Source organism: Alexandromys fortis, unplaced genomic scaffold, assembly GCF_014885135.2.
Source record: "Alexandromys fortis isolate MF-2015 unplaced genomic scaffold, M_Fortis_MF-2015_v1.1 scaffold_25, whole genome shotgun sequence".
NCBI classification, from domain to species: domain Eukaryota; kingdom Metazoa; phylum Chordata; class Mammalia; order Rodentia; family Cricetidae; genus Alexandromys; species Alexandromys fortis.
In genome coordinates this window covers 10,679,422-10,695,602 of record NW_026067904.1, presented here as the reverse complement: position 1 = coordinate 10,695,602, position 16,181 = coordinate 10,679,422, and the positions used below count along the sequence as shown (strand labels likewise).

The 16,181-nt window shown below is 43.7% G+C and overlaps 1 pseudogene; it reads left to right on the top strand.

The window, feature by feature from the left end:
* The first annotated feature begins 12,600 nt into the window (after positions 1-12,600).
* On the top strand, positions 12,601-12,691 carry LOC126497203 (uncharacterized; annotated as a pseudogene).
* The last annotated feature ends 3,490 nt before the right edge of the window (positions 12,692-16,181 follow it).

Sequence of the window (16,181 nt, the reverse complement as noted above, 5' to 3'; positions counted from 1 at the left end):
AGACAGAAAGGCAACCCACTGACTGGGAGAAGATCTTCACCAACCCCGCAACTGACAAAGGTCTGATCTCCAAAATATATAAAGAACTCAAGAAACTAGACCGTAAAAGGCTAATCAACCCAATTATAAAATGGGGCACTGAGTTGAACAGAGATCTCTCAACAGAAGAAGTTCAAATGGCCAAAAGACACCTAAGGTCATGCTCAACTTCCTTAGCGATCAGGGAAATGCAAATCAAGACAACTTTAAGATACCATCTTACACCTGTCAGAATGGCGAAAATCAAAAACACCAATGATAGCCTTTGCTGGAGAGGTTGTGGAGAAAGGGGTACACTCATCCATTGCTGGTGGGAATGCAAACTTGTGCAACCACTCTGGAAAGCAGTGTGGAGGTTTCTCAGGAAATTCGGGATCAACCTACCCATGGACCCAGCAATACCACTCTTGGGAATATACCCAAGAGAGGCCTTATCATACAACAAAAGTATATGCTCTACTATGTTCATAGCAGCATTGTTTGTAATAGCCAGAACCTGGAAACAACCTAGATGCCCTTCAATTGAAGAATGGATGAAGAAAGTATGGAATATATACATATTAGAGTACTACTCAGCAGTAAAAAACAAGGACTTCTTGAAGTTTGCAGGCAAATGGATGGAAATAGAAAACACTATCCTGAGTGAGGTAAGCCAGACCCAAAAAGAGGAACATGGGATGTACTCACTCATATTTGGTTTCTAGCCATAAATAAAGGACATTGAGCCTATAATTCGGGTTCTTAGAGAAGCTAAATAAGAAGGAGAACCCAAAGAAAAACATATAGGCATCCTCCTGAATATTAACCTTCATCAGGCGATGAAAGGAGACAGAGACAGAGACCCACATTGGAGCACCGGACTGAAATCTCAAGGTCCAAATCAGGAGCAGAAGGAGAGAGAGCACGAGCAAGGAACTCAGGACCGCGAGGGGTGCACCCACACACTGAGACAATGGGGATGTTCTAGCGGGAACTCACCAAGGCCAGTTGGCCTGGATCTGAAAAAGCCTGGGATAAAACCGGACTCGCTGAACATAGCGGACAATGAGAACTACTGAGAACTCAAGAACAATGGCAATGGGTTTTTGATCCTACTGCACAAACTGGCTTTGTTGGAGCCTAGGCAGTTTGGATGCTCACCTTACTGGACTTGGATGGAGGTGGGTGGTCCTTGGACTTCCCACAGGGCAGGGAAACCTGATTGCTCTTTGGGCTGATGAGAGAGGGGGACTTGATTGGGGGAGGGGGAGGGAAATGGGAGGCGGTGGTGGGGAAGAGACAGAAATCTTTAATAAATAAATAAATTAAAAATAAAAAAAATCTCTTTTAGTTGGCCATCTACTACACTGGGTGTTCAGGATCCCAGTATAAGTCTGGTCAAACGTTTTTCAGGGTGAGTTTTTTGTTTTTTGTTTTTCTGAGACAGGGTTTCTCTGTGTAGCTTTGGAGTCTGTCCTGGAACTAGCTCCTGTGCACCAGGCTGGCCTCGAACTCACAGAAATCCGCCTTCCTCTGCCTCCTAAGTACTGGGATTAAAGTCATGCACCACCACCGCCCAGCTCAGAGTAAGCATTTAAACATAAAAACTATATCCTGGGGGACTGGAGAGATGGTTCAGTGGTTAAGAGCATTGCCTGCTCTTCCAAATGTCCTGAGTTCAATTCTCAGCAACTACATGGTGGCTCACAATCATCTGTAATGAGGTCTGGTGCCCTCTTCTGGCCTGCAGGAATACACACGGACAGAATATGGTATGCATAATAAATAAATAAATATAAAAAAAATCTTTTTTAAAAAAACCTATATCCTGGGTTAACATACTTAAGTTAACAAGAGCAGTTAGCCAGAAGCAGAACTACAAAAGCCAAATAAACAAGCTTAGTACATTTAGAGACTCTCCCAGAATCATGGACTTTGATGGATTAGGTGTTTGTTTTCATTTTGGCAGATGATGCTGTCTATGTGCTGAGTTTTATGGCCCAAATGGCACTTCCATCATGGATTCAGTTATGCTAAGGCCTGAGGGCCTGTTACCATGGGACAGGACTGTATTCCAAGTATTTGGGTTGCTGGTGTGACATAATCATAAATTTAAGAACAGTCTGGACTACATAATAAATTGTAGGTCAAGCGAGACTACAAAGTAAGACACTGTCTCAGAAAAAATAAAAACAAAACAAAAACATAAGCAGGGAGTATTGGCACACACCTTTAATCCCAGCACTTGGGAGGCAAAGGCAAGTGGATCTCTACAAGTTCAAGGCCAGCAGGGGTATTCAGTGAGATCTTGATTCAAAACAAGAAACACAATTCTAAATAAAAGAAGGCAGATACAAAAGACTATATATTTTGTGATTCCATTTATATGAAATACTCAGAATAAGCTAGCCCAGAAATAGAAAGAGGTTGCCATAGGGATTGGGGAAATGGGTGACTATTCAATGGAAGTTTCCTTTTGGAGTGATGAAAATGTTCTAAAACTAGATAGCATTGATGACTGCATTGAAGTATTGATGTACTAAACAGCTGTGGCTTGTATGCTTAAAGGCAGTTAATTTGCAAATTAAAAATTAAAGTAAAATGATTAGTTCCACATTTTGTGAATTTTGCCTCCGTATAAAAAGGAGGAAGAAGGTAATAGGAAAAGTAAGTTTATTTCCAATTTTGTCAATTATACTTGTTTATTTATTGGGTGCTGGGTAGTGAACCCAGGGCTTCATGCATACTAAGGATAGATCACTGAGCTATATCTCCAACCACATTCCTCAAATTTCAATTAACCCAAAATTGTTATATGAGATCTTGGGTTTACCAATTTAGAGAAAAGAGGTATATCTTAGGGTTTCTATTGCTGTGAAGCGACACCATGACCATGGCAACTCTTATTAAAGAAAATAGCTAGGCAGTGGTGATGCACACCTTTAATCCCCAGCACTCAGGAGGCAGAGGCAGGTGGATCTCTGTGAGTTCGAGGCCAGCCTGGTCTATAAGTGAGTTCCAGGACAGCCAGGGCTACATAGAGAAACCCTGTCTCGAAAAATCAAATAATAATAATTTTAAAAAATAAAAGAAAACATTAATCAGGGCTGGCTTACAGTTCAAAGGTTTAGTCTATTACTGATATGGCAGTAGGCATGACAGAATACAGGAAGACATGGTGCTGGAGAAGGAGTCAAAAGTTCTACGTCTAGATCAGCAGGCAACTGGGAGAAAGAGCCATTGGGCCTGGCTTGTGATTCTAAAACTTCAAAACCCAGCCCTAGTGACACACTTCCTCCAACAAGGCCACATCTTATAATATGCCATTCCCTATGATCCCATGAAGATCATTTTCATTCAAATCACCACAAGGAAGTTTGTCTGGCATGCAGGAAGCCCCAGGTTCAATCCCCAGCCCCATATACACTGGGCGTTGTGGTGCATGCTTGTAATCCCAGCACCAGGATCTTCTGATCTTTGCATGTGCCCCATTTCCCTTTCTCTCCTTCTGTCTCTCTCCCTCTCTCTCACATATGCTACACTTACACTCACACACTCCTTCACCCAGTAAATGCTTCTTTTCATTAAAATCAACAAGTGTTTCTGTTCTTCCCAGAGTTAAAGATTCACACAAATACTCATTTACAAACACTGCAAGTAAAAACCCACAGAAGATAAAATTCCAGGTTTCTAGGTTTAAATATCCTTCTCGACTGATATCATATGCTGTTTCTTTTATGAACTAAATTAAAACACTTGGAATGAGAAAAGAATAATCTTGCTATCTACAATATAGCAGTACTCTTAGAATAAATTGGTCTTTAGTTAAGTCTTTGGCTCTCCCCTGTTTTGGTAATGTGCTGATACAATAAGTCGGAAAAAGCAATTTAGCCTGGGCATCAGCAGACGTGAATTGTCATGGTCCTCACCAGTCATCAGGTTCATCAGGCCCCCGAACCAGGAGCCTCTAGAGGGGAAAGGACTTCAGCACCTGTTGTTAAACACCCACATGACAGAAGACCCCAGGGTGCTGACAAAATATTGGTGTCTGCAGATGGAATTTGTGTGTGAGGCTGGAGGAATGACTGACGAGTTGAGAGTGCTTACTGTTCCTGCAGAAGACGAGTTCAATTTGCAGCACCCACAGCAGCAAGCTCACAACCAACTTCTATTTGTAGCTCCTGGGGATCTGATGCCCTCTTCAGGCCTTCTCAGGCACCTTGTAAATATATCACATGTCCACACACATACTTACACATACTTAAAACTAGTAAAAATTAAAAATAAATCTTCTTTTAAAAAAAGATAAAACACATGCCATCTTAAAAAAAGAAATCTGGCCTGGCATTGGTGGCACACACCTTTAACACCAGTACTCAGGAAGCAGAGGCAGATGGATCTCTGAGTTCAAGGCCAGCTTGGTCTACAGAGCATGTTCAAGGACAGCCAAGGCTATGAAAAGAAACTCCATCTTGAAAAACAAAACAAACAAAAAAACCACCCCCCCTCAAAAAAAAAAAAAAGAAAAGAAAAGAAAGGAAGCAATCTGTTGTGCTTCCATCCTCACGTCTCCAGAATCTTCAGTATTACTAAGTCAGTCCCAGGAAACAGGAAATGGAAATGAGGCGCTTTGGTTAAATCCCCTGTTCACACAAATGCTGTGGCACACTCCGGGTGACACCAGGTGACTGACAGTCCATCTTTCGACAGAAGCACCATGACACACTGACTTTAGCTGAGAAACACGTTTTCTACAGAACCTTCTGATGGTTGGACCGAGAGAGTACAAAGATAGCATTGGTTGCCCCGCCTAGGCTGGAGTACCCTAACAAAATGTATCCTCAAGGGATATAAACAGTAGGCAAGTTTGTTCTGCAACTATCCTGAACTCAAAAAGGAAGCCGATAACATCATCCCAAAACGAGTAGGGATAGCTACAGCTCCTTCACCTGGACATCCTTACACCAACTTTTACCTTCTAGCTTTGTGCACAAAAGTGACCCGTCCTCTCCCCAGTGACCTGCCCCTGCTTCTGAAGAACTGATGCTGTTGTCCCTAAAAACATGGTAGGGCAATTCTCACAGCTCTGCAGCCCATAGCCCCTTAAGCCATCCCTGAGCCTCTAGCAGTGACAAATTGTTCCATTTCCCAAATCCATTTTCCACTTCTTCCATCCATAAAATATCCAAACAACATATATGAAGACCCTTCTCTTATCTCTAGACCTTAAAAGTTCCAAGGCTGAGATCTGGCGAACCTGACTAGGTGACTCAAAAGTACAGCGGTAGTTCATATCTACCTTGGCCACACTAAATTGGTTTCCCTGATGTATTATATTAGTATCATTTATCAAAACAGAGGAATGAAGAACATGTAAAGACTAACACGATTATTCTAAGAATGTTGATATAGCACACATACTGGGAGTTTCCTTTTTAGAATAGTTGTGTGTGTGTATAAGTGTGTGAATGTGGAATGTATATGTGTGTGAGTGTGTGTGTGAGAAAAAGAGTTGTGTGAGAGCACGAATGTGGGTTTGAGTGTGTATGTGGGTGTATGTGTGTGAGGAAAAAGGGTGTGTGTGAGAGAAAGAGTGTGTATGTGACGGTATGTGTTTGAGTGTGTGAATGTGCATTTGAGTGTGTATATGAGAGAGTATGTTGTGAGGGAGTATGTGAGAGTGTGGATGTGTGTGTGAGTGGGTGTGTGCTTCCTCTGTGTATGCGCAGGAACTGTGCATACATGTGGAGCTCAGGGGACATCCTCAAGTGCCGCTCCTCACCTTCCACCGTGAAATAGGGTCTCCTTTGCTCGGCATACTCCAGTTTAACTGGCCCTCCAGTTTCCAGAGACTCTCCGGTCTCCTCTCTCCTCTCACCACAGCAGTGATGTGATTACAGAGGTTCTCCACCGTGTCTCAGTTTACACAGGTTTGGAGATTTGAACTCAGATCCTTATTTTCACAGTGGACATTAACCCACCGAGCCACCTCTTCCATCCCAAGAGAATTTCTTTTTAAACATTTATTCAGGGTGGGTGAGATGGATCAGTGGGAAAGGTTCCTGATGCCAAGCCTGAGGTCCTGAGTTCAATCCCTGCTCTACATGGTGGAAGCAGAGAACTGACTGACTATCCAACAAGCTGTGCCATGCATGCACACCCACACTAAATAATAAAAGAAATGTAATTAAAAGAGCCCTATTGGTTGGGGCCAGCACAAAAGAGAATAAACTAAATGAAGAACGTACACACAAAAGAAAACTGCTTGATGTTACAGCACGGGTGAACCTTGAAAACATTACTCGAAGGGAAATAAGCCAGGTATCATGTAACAGAGACAGAAAGCATGGGAGGGAAGGACTTACTATTAACAGGTGCAGTGTCCTGTTTGGGATGACAAAAGAGCTCCCCCGTAGAGTGCTGGCGGCCGTGCCACACTGAAGTGTAGTTACTGCCAGAGTTCCACACTCAAAAGGACTAAATGGCAAATGTTATGTTAGCATAATTACCGAAATGCAAAAGAAAAATCTAGGTTGAATTTTTATTATGAAAAACTCCAAGAATATACAAAGTTAAAAGTATAATGAACCTGCTGGCATAGACCCTTAATCTCAGTATGCCAAAGATCAAGTAATTATCAATCCTTTGCTAATCCTTTACACACTAAGTCCATCCTGGACCACACAACCGTCTTTATTTCAAAATGCTTCTCCACAATAAACGGTTTCCTTACCAGTAAATTTGTATATCTCATTAAGAACTGAGATCTGGCTCTGGGTGGGAGTGGGTGGCTGGAGAGATGGCTCAGCAGTTAAGAGCACTGACTGTTCTTCCAGGGAACCCAGGTTCGATTTCCAACACCCACATGGCAGCTCACAACTGCCTGTAACTCTAGGTCCATGGGTCTGACAACTTCTCAGACATACATGCAGGCAAAAAAACAAAACAAAAGAAAAAAAACTCAGGTTGGGGTTAGTAGAATATAGACAAAGCTCTCGGTTCCGTTCTTTAGACCACACAAGCACACACCTGCAATTCCAGCACTCAGGAGGTGGAAGCAATTGAATCAGAAGTTCACTTTGCTGTGGGACAACCCTTTTGTATGCTGTGAATATGTTGTAATATCATTGGCCAATAAAGCAGCTGCTTTGTCTTATAGCAAGGCAGATAGAGCCAGGCGGGAAATCCAAGGGAGAAAAAGGGCAGAGTCAGGGAGATACAGGGGAGATACCAGCCAGCCACTGGAGGAACAAGATGTCAGAGAACTGGTAAGTCATGGGCCACTTGGCAATATATAGATTAATAGAAATGGGTTAATTTAAATGTAATAACTAGTTAGCAATAAGGCTGAGCAATAGGCCAAACAGTTTATAATTACTATTATGCCTCTGAGTGATTATTTTAAAAGCGGCTGCTTGGCCAGGTGGGACAGGAAAGCCTCTGTTTTCACAAGGTCATCCTTGCCTAAGAATGAGTCTAAGAGTAACCAAAGAAGCTGTCAAACAGCAACAACAAAACCCCAAACACCTTCTGTCAGATTTTTTCTCATTGTCTCAGAGTGAGCACAACACATCTCTTCTTCAGTGTGTCTATGGCTGCCTGACTCTGATACACTATATCTCAAACACTGGTAGGGTTGATACTTTGAGATAGGTAATCCTTCAGTGTCTGCTACAGTTTAAATGTGTCCTTCCTAAGCTCATTGGTACAAACTTGACTGTAGTTGTTGTTTGAAACATGGTCTCATGCAGTCCAGGCAGGGTTTAAACTCACTATATAGCCAAGACTGGCCTTGAACTCCTGATCCCTATGCCTGGTGTTCCTATGCGAAGATGCCATACCCAAAGGTTAACGGTGTTCAGAGGTGCAGCCTTTGGAAATAATTACTAGGAGGCGAGGTCATGAGGGTGTGTTCCCCTATGACACCGTTGGTTACTTTCCGAGAAGAGAAAGTCAAAACTCAGCTCCCATGCTTGTTTTGTTTTGCCGTTTGATGATCCCTCCCATGTTAGCATGCAGCAATAAGGCCCTTAATAGGCTAAGTGGACACCATCACCATGATCCTGAATCTGGAGCCAATAAATTACTTGTTTAAATATAAATTATCCAACCTCAGGAGTTTTGTTGCCACAACAGAAGCAAACAAAGTCAAAAGTGGTACTGTGGATCAGCAGCATGGTGGCTGATGTAAATCACAAAGTACAGTTCTTGACCTTGTGACATTGTGAGAGGGCCACCACAGTCTGAGGTGCTCTGGCTGGCATGCCATGGGGTACCACTCCTTCAAAGCTGCCCTGATGAACTTCACTGAATTGCTTCTTGATCCCCCTTTGCTTCATGAGTATATAATTCTTTTTTTTTTCTTTTTCCTTTCTCCCCACCCCAAGACAGGGTATCTCTGTGTAATATCCCTGGCTGTCCTGGACCTTGATTTGTAGATCAGGCTGACTTTGAACTCACAGAAACCCACCTACCTTTGCTTCCCAAGTACTGGGATTAAAGGGCTTACCGCCACTCTGGGATATGAGTGTTGCTGAAGACAGGGTTTCTGTGTAACCTTAGCTGTACTGGAACTCGCTCTGTACACCAGGCTGGCCTTGAACTCAGAGATCCAGAGTGCTGGGATTAGGTGTACACCCCCACTGCCAAGTAGAACATATAATATTCAAGGGCTGGGATGGCTTCATTTTACTGTAGCCAGTGGTTAATTCTTACTGGGACCTCCCCAGGAAGCTTTTGGAAGGTCAGATAAGCTTTGGCAGATCTTTCCAGAACTCCGCAGAAAGCTGAGGCCTTGTGGTCCAGCCTTCCCGAAATGTGTTAGTCATTTCTACAGAAGCCCAGCCATCATTTTCTCAGATGAGCAAGTCATTGAGATTCATCTCCCCACGGGGTTCATTTTGTTACAGTTCTGATGCAGGCGAGAAGCTTGCTTATTCATGCATTGCTCCAGCACGTACAAAACGAGCCCATCTTGACTTCTGCGTGACACCTCAGTGGATATGTGAAAACCACATTATAACCAGTCATACAATCATTTACCAATCCTTTGTGTGAGAAAGAGCTTGAAAGTAACTTCTGATATGCAACTCCCCTGGCCCTGTCAGCTCGCCTTCTGTGACAGTTAATCTTCACTGTTGACCGGGAGGATCACCCCTCTGGATGTTCCTGAAGTGTTTAACCGAGATGGGAAGACTTGCCTTGAATACAGACAGCACCATTTCAATGGCTGGAATCCTAGACTGAATGAAAAAAAGGAAGGAAGGAAGGAAGGAAGGAAGGAAGGAAGGAAGGAAGGAAGGAAGGAAGGAAGGAAGGAAGGAAGGAAATGGCAGCACATTCCTGTAATCTCAGCACTTGGGACGTGGCAGGAAGCTTAGGGGTCCAAGGCTATCCTTGGCTACATAGGGAGTTTAAGGATGGCCTGGACTACAGGAGATTCTATCTCAAAGAATCTATGACATCACTACAAAGAAAAAACTAGACTAAAAAAGAGAAAGTTGTTGGGCCTCTGGCATCCCTTCTGCTTGGCCCCCACAGACTGTGGTGCCCTGGCTGGCATTTTCCACCACAGTGGACAGCATCCCTCCCAACTGTGAGTCAAAATGAAATCCCTCCTCTCTTAAGGAGCTTGGCAGGTGTTTACTCACAGGGTTGAAAGAGTAAGGGCTCTACCTCCACTGCAGGAGAGGCTGGCCTTGTACTCAGAGAGACCAGGTATTCTGATGAAAACACTATCATACAACATCTACATCAAGTAAGACCACACCATGATCTTCAAAAAGTGATACAAAAACGAATTATAAGGCCTTCAGAGATGGCTCAGCTGCAAAGAACACTTGTTGCTCAATTCCCGGCACCAGGCACACACATGATATACCGATGTACATGCAGGCAAAACACATGGATAAATTATTTACTTTATGCATATGAATGTTTTGCCTGAATATATGGGTTTTACATTAGTACAGCGCCCCTGGAGGCCAGAAGAAGGCATCAGGCCCCCTGGAACTGGAGCTCAAGGCAGTTGTGAGCCACCATGTGAATGCTGGGAAACTGAATGGGATCCTCTGCAAGAGCAACAAATATTCTTAATTGCTGAGCCATCCCTTCAGCCCGTAAATAAATATTTTTAAGATGATAATTTTATTAGGTCTCATCTAAGTAAAAACACATGCAGGATGGGTCAGTATGTAAATAACAAAGGCCGGCTTCCTAGAATGCCCCACAGGAATCCTGTCTACTGAGTATCCATGCACCATGCATGCCCTCATAGTCGCTTCTCTATGGCGCCCCCTGCTGTACATGCTTTCTCACTGAAGAAAGTCAAAACCCACTTACTCAGCGGCAAGGATGTATTTGGACCTGGCAGTCCTTGTCAGAGAACAAGGGCCTTCTCAACAATTAATATGGGCCAGGCACTGGGAATATAATGGAGGCTAAAACAGACAAAAATTTCTCAGACCTTACGTGGAAGTGAAGAACGAGCCGTTTAGTGTCAACTGTAAAACACGGCATCCGTTTATGCCTAGTGATTTAAGGCAAATTGAGGCAGGAAATGGGTGTTTGGGTTCTGGAATTTTCCAACTGGTTTGGCAGGAAAAGCCTTGCTGAAATGACATTTCAAAATGTGAAGGAGGAAAGCAGGAACCTCATACTTAATAAAGGATGTGCAAGCACAAGAAAGGCTTGGGGCCTAGCACGGTGACCAGAGAGGAAAAGAACATGAGGAAGAAAACAGTTCATGGGGGGACCTGCAGGGGCTTTGGCTTTTACTCTGAGAGACATAGCAAGTTGTCGGAAGGCATTTGAACAGGAGAACAGCATGGTCTGGCATTTTAATTAAAAAACAAAAGCACTGTTGACTGTTCTGACACAAAGAACCCAGAAGAGGTGGGACACCAGATCTCCAGAGACCAATTACTGCTAGCATAAGAAGAGAGGAGCAGGCAGGCTCTGGGTGAGTTGAGAAGGTAGAACAGACCAGGCTGACAGACAGGGATGGAGATGAGAGACAGAGAGGTCAAAGATGTTAAGGTTTTCAGCTGAGCTAAAACCAGAAGACTGGAGTTATCATTAGCCGAGACAGAGAAGACAGTAGGAAGCCACAGATTTGAGGGAAAAAACAACAGGAATTCATATTAAATTTTAAGCAATAAGTGGCAATGTTGGGTAGGCAAATTCAGAGCAGTCTGCGCTGTAGCTGTAATCTGGGGAGCACGGGTATAGACAGTTGGCTCTACAATTGAGACTGGATGAAGTCACCAAGAAGGACGTGCAGACAGATGGACGTCAACGGGTGAATTCAGGCTAATGCCCCAAATGTTCAGAGGTTGGGAAGGGAGAAGAGATACAACTACACATATTCAAAATAATAGCCACCAGCATCAGGGGAAACAGCAGTATGGAATCTTGGAACCTGGGGAAATGCTTTGGAAGACATGAATAGTCAGCTATTGAGTTCTGTTGGGAGATGGTAGGATGAGGTCTGAGACGCCACTGTTACAATTACCAGTGCCCTGTCTGGGCCTTTCAGGAGAAACACCTGATTTCTTAGCATTATTTTAATTGTTTTGTGTGTGTGTGTTTGTGTGTGTGTGCCCGTGTGTGTGTGTGCCCGTGTGTGTGTGTGTGTGTGTGTGTGCATATGCATCTGGGAGTCTTGGGGGCTAGTAGAAGAGGGTGCTAGATGCCCTGGGATGGAGTAACAGGCAGTTGTGAGAGCTGCCCAGCAGAGGTACCGGGAATCAAACTTGGGTCCTCTGCAAGAGCAGCAAGTGTTCTTGACCACTGTACCCCTGGAGAGAGTCATCTCTCCAGCCTTTCCTTAACAACTTTTAAAAATAAAGTTGTTGAAATAAGAGCAGCGGGGCTGCGTCCCCAACACCCCGGCCGCTTGCTAGCTCATGCCCAAAATAACAACACACAAACGGTATTCATTTAAACACCGCTTGGCCCATGAACTCTAGCCCTTACAGGCTAATTCTCGCACCTGGACTAGCCCATTTCTAATGATCTGTGTAAGCACCCCAAGGTGCGCTTACCGGGAAGATTCTAGCCTCCGTCCATCCTGGGTTGGAGCTGCCTGGGAGAGCAGAGCCTGGCGTCTCTGCTCCAGGAGCAGAGCTGTTGAGTCTACCCGGGAGAGCTGAGCATGGCGTCTCTGCTCCCAAGAGTAGAGCTATCGGGTCTCTCCGGGAGCAGAGCAGAGTCTGACCTCACTTCCTCTTCCTCTTAGAATTCTATTCTGTTTACTTCTCCCACCTATGTTCTAACCAATAAAATGGGCCAAGCCAGTTTCTTTATTACTCAATGACCTTCCTCCATCATAAAGTATCACTATCTAGCATGTTGTATAACTTACCCATTTATCTTCTCTCTTGTCTACCTGCTATTACATTAGATTAAAAGCTTCATGAGGGCAGAGATTTGGGTCTGTTTTGCTAATTAACACAACAGTAAGTCCAATGAGATGCCTAAAATCCTAGCACTTGGAAGGCTGAAGCAGGAAGGTTGCTGCAAGTTTGAGGCCAGCCTGGACTCCATAGTTCAAGGCTAGCCTGGGTAACATATTGGAACAATGTCCCCACCAGGGAAGAGAGTGCTCTTGTTTATTTGTGACACTGTCATCATTTAACTGTTATCAGATTCTGATTTGGCACAAACAATATTCTTCATCATTAAAAACCCATGGGATGCCGGGTTATTGGCACACTTTTCTAAACTGTTATTAAAATGTTTCTACAAAACAAAACAAAACAAAACAAAACACCACCAACATACAAGGCTTCTGGTCCCAGTAGGAGCTCAAGAAGGATTCATTCTGCAAATTCATTGCAATGGTAGTTCGTTCTTATGAATGTATTCCTAAATGATCTACAATGGTCAGGTTGTGCACTCAGCTAAGTCCAGGGATACTAGGCAGGCTCCTCTCTGCTCAAAGCCTGGCATTTTATGGTGCAATCCAGCTAGTCCAGCCTGTTTGACAGGTGCACCTCGTAACCACACCATGCCAGAACTACACAGCTTCCTGGGAACTGAAAAGAAAACAAAATCTCTGATCTGCTGGACCCTCACAGCTCAGGATGTACACTCGGCTCCAATGGGGGAATCTCACCCCTCAAAAGAAATAAAGTAGAAGAAGGTAATCAGGCTTCAAAGTAGGAAATCTCACTTAAGATAAAGATGCCTGATCTAAATTCCCAAAGTTTTCAGCCTTGGAGATCGGTAGGCAGGAATTTAATAAACTCTGGGAATTTCATGAAAGCGACTGGACTCAGAAAGCTTCATTCAAGTGCAATATAGAACAGTAAGGTCAATACTGTTGGCTGTTTGGAGAGCTGAGGAGTTACATAGAGGACTGCAGTAGACTTTCATAAATTATATGTGTATACATACATATATGTCACATACGTTCTTTTTCACTTCATGATCCTATCCTACATCCAATTTGCCTCTTTCATTTGTTTTTGAATGAGGGTCAGTGTAAAGTTGCTACTGCCAAGTGTGACAACCTGAATATTGGGGACCCATAAAGTAAAAGGAGAGCACAGACTCCTGCAAGATAGTTTCTGTTCTTGCCAAAAAAAATTGTTATTCTTTTAAAATGTCATGCATATATATATCTTAGCCTTCCACTGAACCCCATTTGCCCTAAACAAATCCTTTCTCCTAGGGACTTGTTTCATCTTTGTGTGTGTGTGAGTGTGTGTGTGTGTGTGTGACATCGAGTGTAGTTAGGGTTGCTCCCATGAGCATGAGCATGGGGAATTCCACTGAAGAACATGGCTCCCTTTCCCCCAGAAGCCAATAGCTACCAATAACTTTGGGTAGTTTTTGTGTGTAGTAGGTGTGGCCTTATTTGAGAAAGTATGTCATTTGGGGGTGGGCTTTGAGGTTCTGAAGGGCTCTTGCCATCCCCAGAATGAAGATGGACGCTAAAAAGAAAACTCACACTAGCTTAGAACTGAGTATAATAAAGGGTTATTTATTTAGGGATAGACTCACAGATCACAGTCCTCTGCACAAACAGGGAAGAGGAACCGAATCCAGCAGCTGGAAGAAAGAGAGCAGGAATGTGCTTTACATGGGCATTTATAGTATAAGAGGCCACACCCAAGTGGGCTGGTAATTAAAGGAGTTCCTACAGCACCTCCCCTTTCATTTAAATAAGAGTTCTAAGCCTAATACAAAATTATATACAATAAGAACATATATCAAATATAGAAATTAGAATTACAACCAGCATAAACAATATCAAGCAAGAAACATATGATAAATGTTATAATAACTATCCTAAGGAGTTTAAGTCTTGTATTAGAAATAGCTTGGGTGCCGGGCGGTGGTGGCGCACACCTTTAATCCCAGCACACGGGAGGCAGAGGCAGGCGGATCTCTGTGAGTTCGAGACCAGCCTGGTCTACAAGAGCTAGTTCCAGGACAGGCTCCAAAGCCACAGAGAAACCCTGTCTCGAAAAACCAAAACCAAAAAAAAAAAAAAGAAAAGAAAAAGAAAGAAATAGCTTGGGTGAGAGGAATTTAACTACAACTATCTGGTTTTCAACCCCATCAAAGACCTGAGAAGGTAAATAATATTACTTGAGTAAACAGGAAGTGCAATCAAGCAACTTCTAAAATGTGCAACAAATGCCAGAGATAACTGACTACCTGGGCAGTCACCAAAAAGACTCATTTGCAACATTGGAGCAAACAACTTTGGCTAAGGCCTAGAGTAACTGATCATTTTCAGAGACAGGAAATTTTTCAAAACTGTCTTACTCTGTCTTGGCAAGATTTTGATGTGGGAGTGTCATATGTCAATCTGTTGATTTCATTGGTTAAGTAATAAACACACTGCTTGGCCTCGTAGGTTAAAGCATTGGTGGGAGGAGTAAACAGAATAGAATTCGGGGCGGAAGAGGAAGTGAGGTCAGACTCTGCTCTGCTCCTGGAGAGACTCAACAGCTCTGCTCTCTGGAGCAGAGACACCAGGATGGACGGAGGCTAGACTCTTCCCGGTAAGCGCACCTTGGGGTGCTTACACAGATCATTAGAAATGGGCTAGCCCAGGTGCGAGAATTAGCCTGTAAGGGCTAGAGTTCATGGGCCAAGCAGTTCTTAAATGAATACAGTTTGTGTGTTGTTATTTCGGGCATGAGCTAGCCAAGCGGCCGGGGTGTTGGGGACGCAGCCCCGCCGCTCCTATTTCAACAAGATTTGACAGTCTTTTTTCTTGTATCCTGTTTGTCCTGTTCAGACATCGTGCATTTTGTCAGTGGTCAATGCCTGGGCAGTTCCTTGCCCAAAGGCCAGTTTTTCCAAGAAGAAAACAAGCTCCAAGTGAAGTGTCTTCAGTGCTCAGCATTCTCTTGGGAATAGATTGGTGCTGCCAGGAGCAATTGTGCCTTGGCTATGGTGTCTTATGGCAGCGATAGAAAAGTAATTGACAGGGGCTGGAGAGATGGCTCAGCGGTTAAGAGCATTGCCTGCTCTTCCAAAGGTCCCTGAGTTCAATTCCCAGGAACCACATGGTGGCTCACAACCATCTGTAATGAGGTCTGGTGCCCTCTTCTGGCCTTCAGGCATACACACAGAAAGAATATTATATACATACATAAATAAATAAATAAATAAATAAATAAATAAATATTAAAAAGAAAAGTAATTGACAGTCTTCCTGTGGCCACCGCTGTGAGTTCATGAGCACAGCAGCCACGCCATGTCCAGATATGACATTTCAGAGCATCCTCCTCATCCTTCAACTCAACTCACCACCCTTCTTCATGACCTTCCCTGGCCCTTGCGGGGTGTGTTATAGATGTCTCACTTGGGGTTGAACACACAACACTCACTTATTCTCAGCACTTTGGCTGGCCAAGTGTGAGCCTCTACATTAGCCACCATTCATGCAAAGAGAAGAAGTTCCTCTGAGGGTCAAGCAGGACTAACCTGTGGGCATAAACATTAAGAAGGCCATTTAAGCAAAACCTTCTGTTTACAGTATCAGGTGTGAATTCCATCCTTTGCCTCGGGCCTCAAACACGGAAAGCAGCTGGCTACCCCCATAACAGCTGTGCCACTGTTGAACTAGTGGACAGATCTTGCCTGGTAATTTAACATCACAACTTGCATGGCTCACAGCTAGGGAAGACTGGTGATGGTTT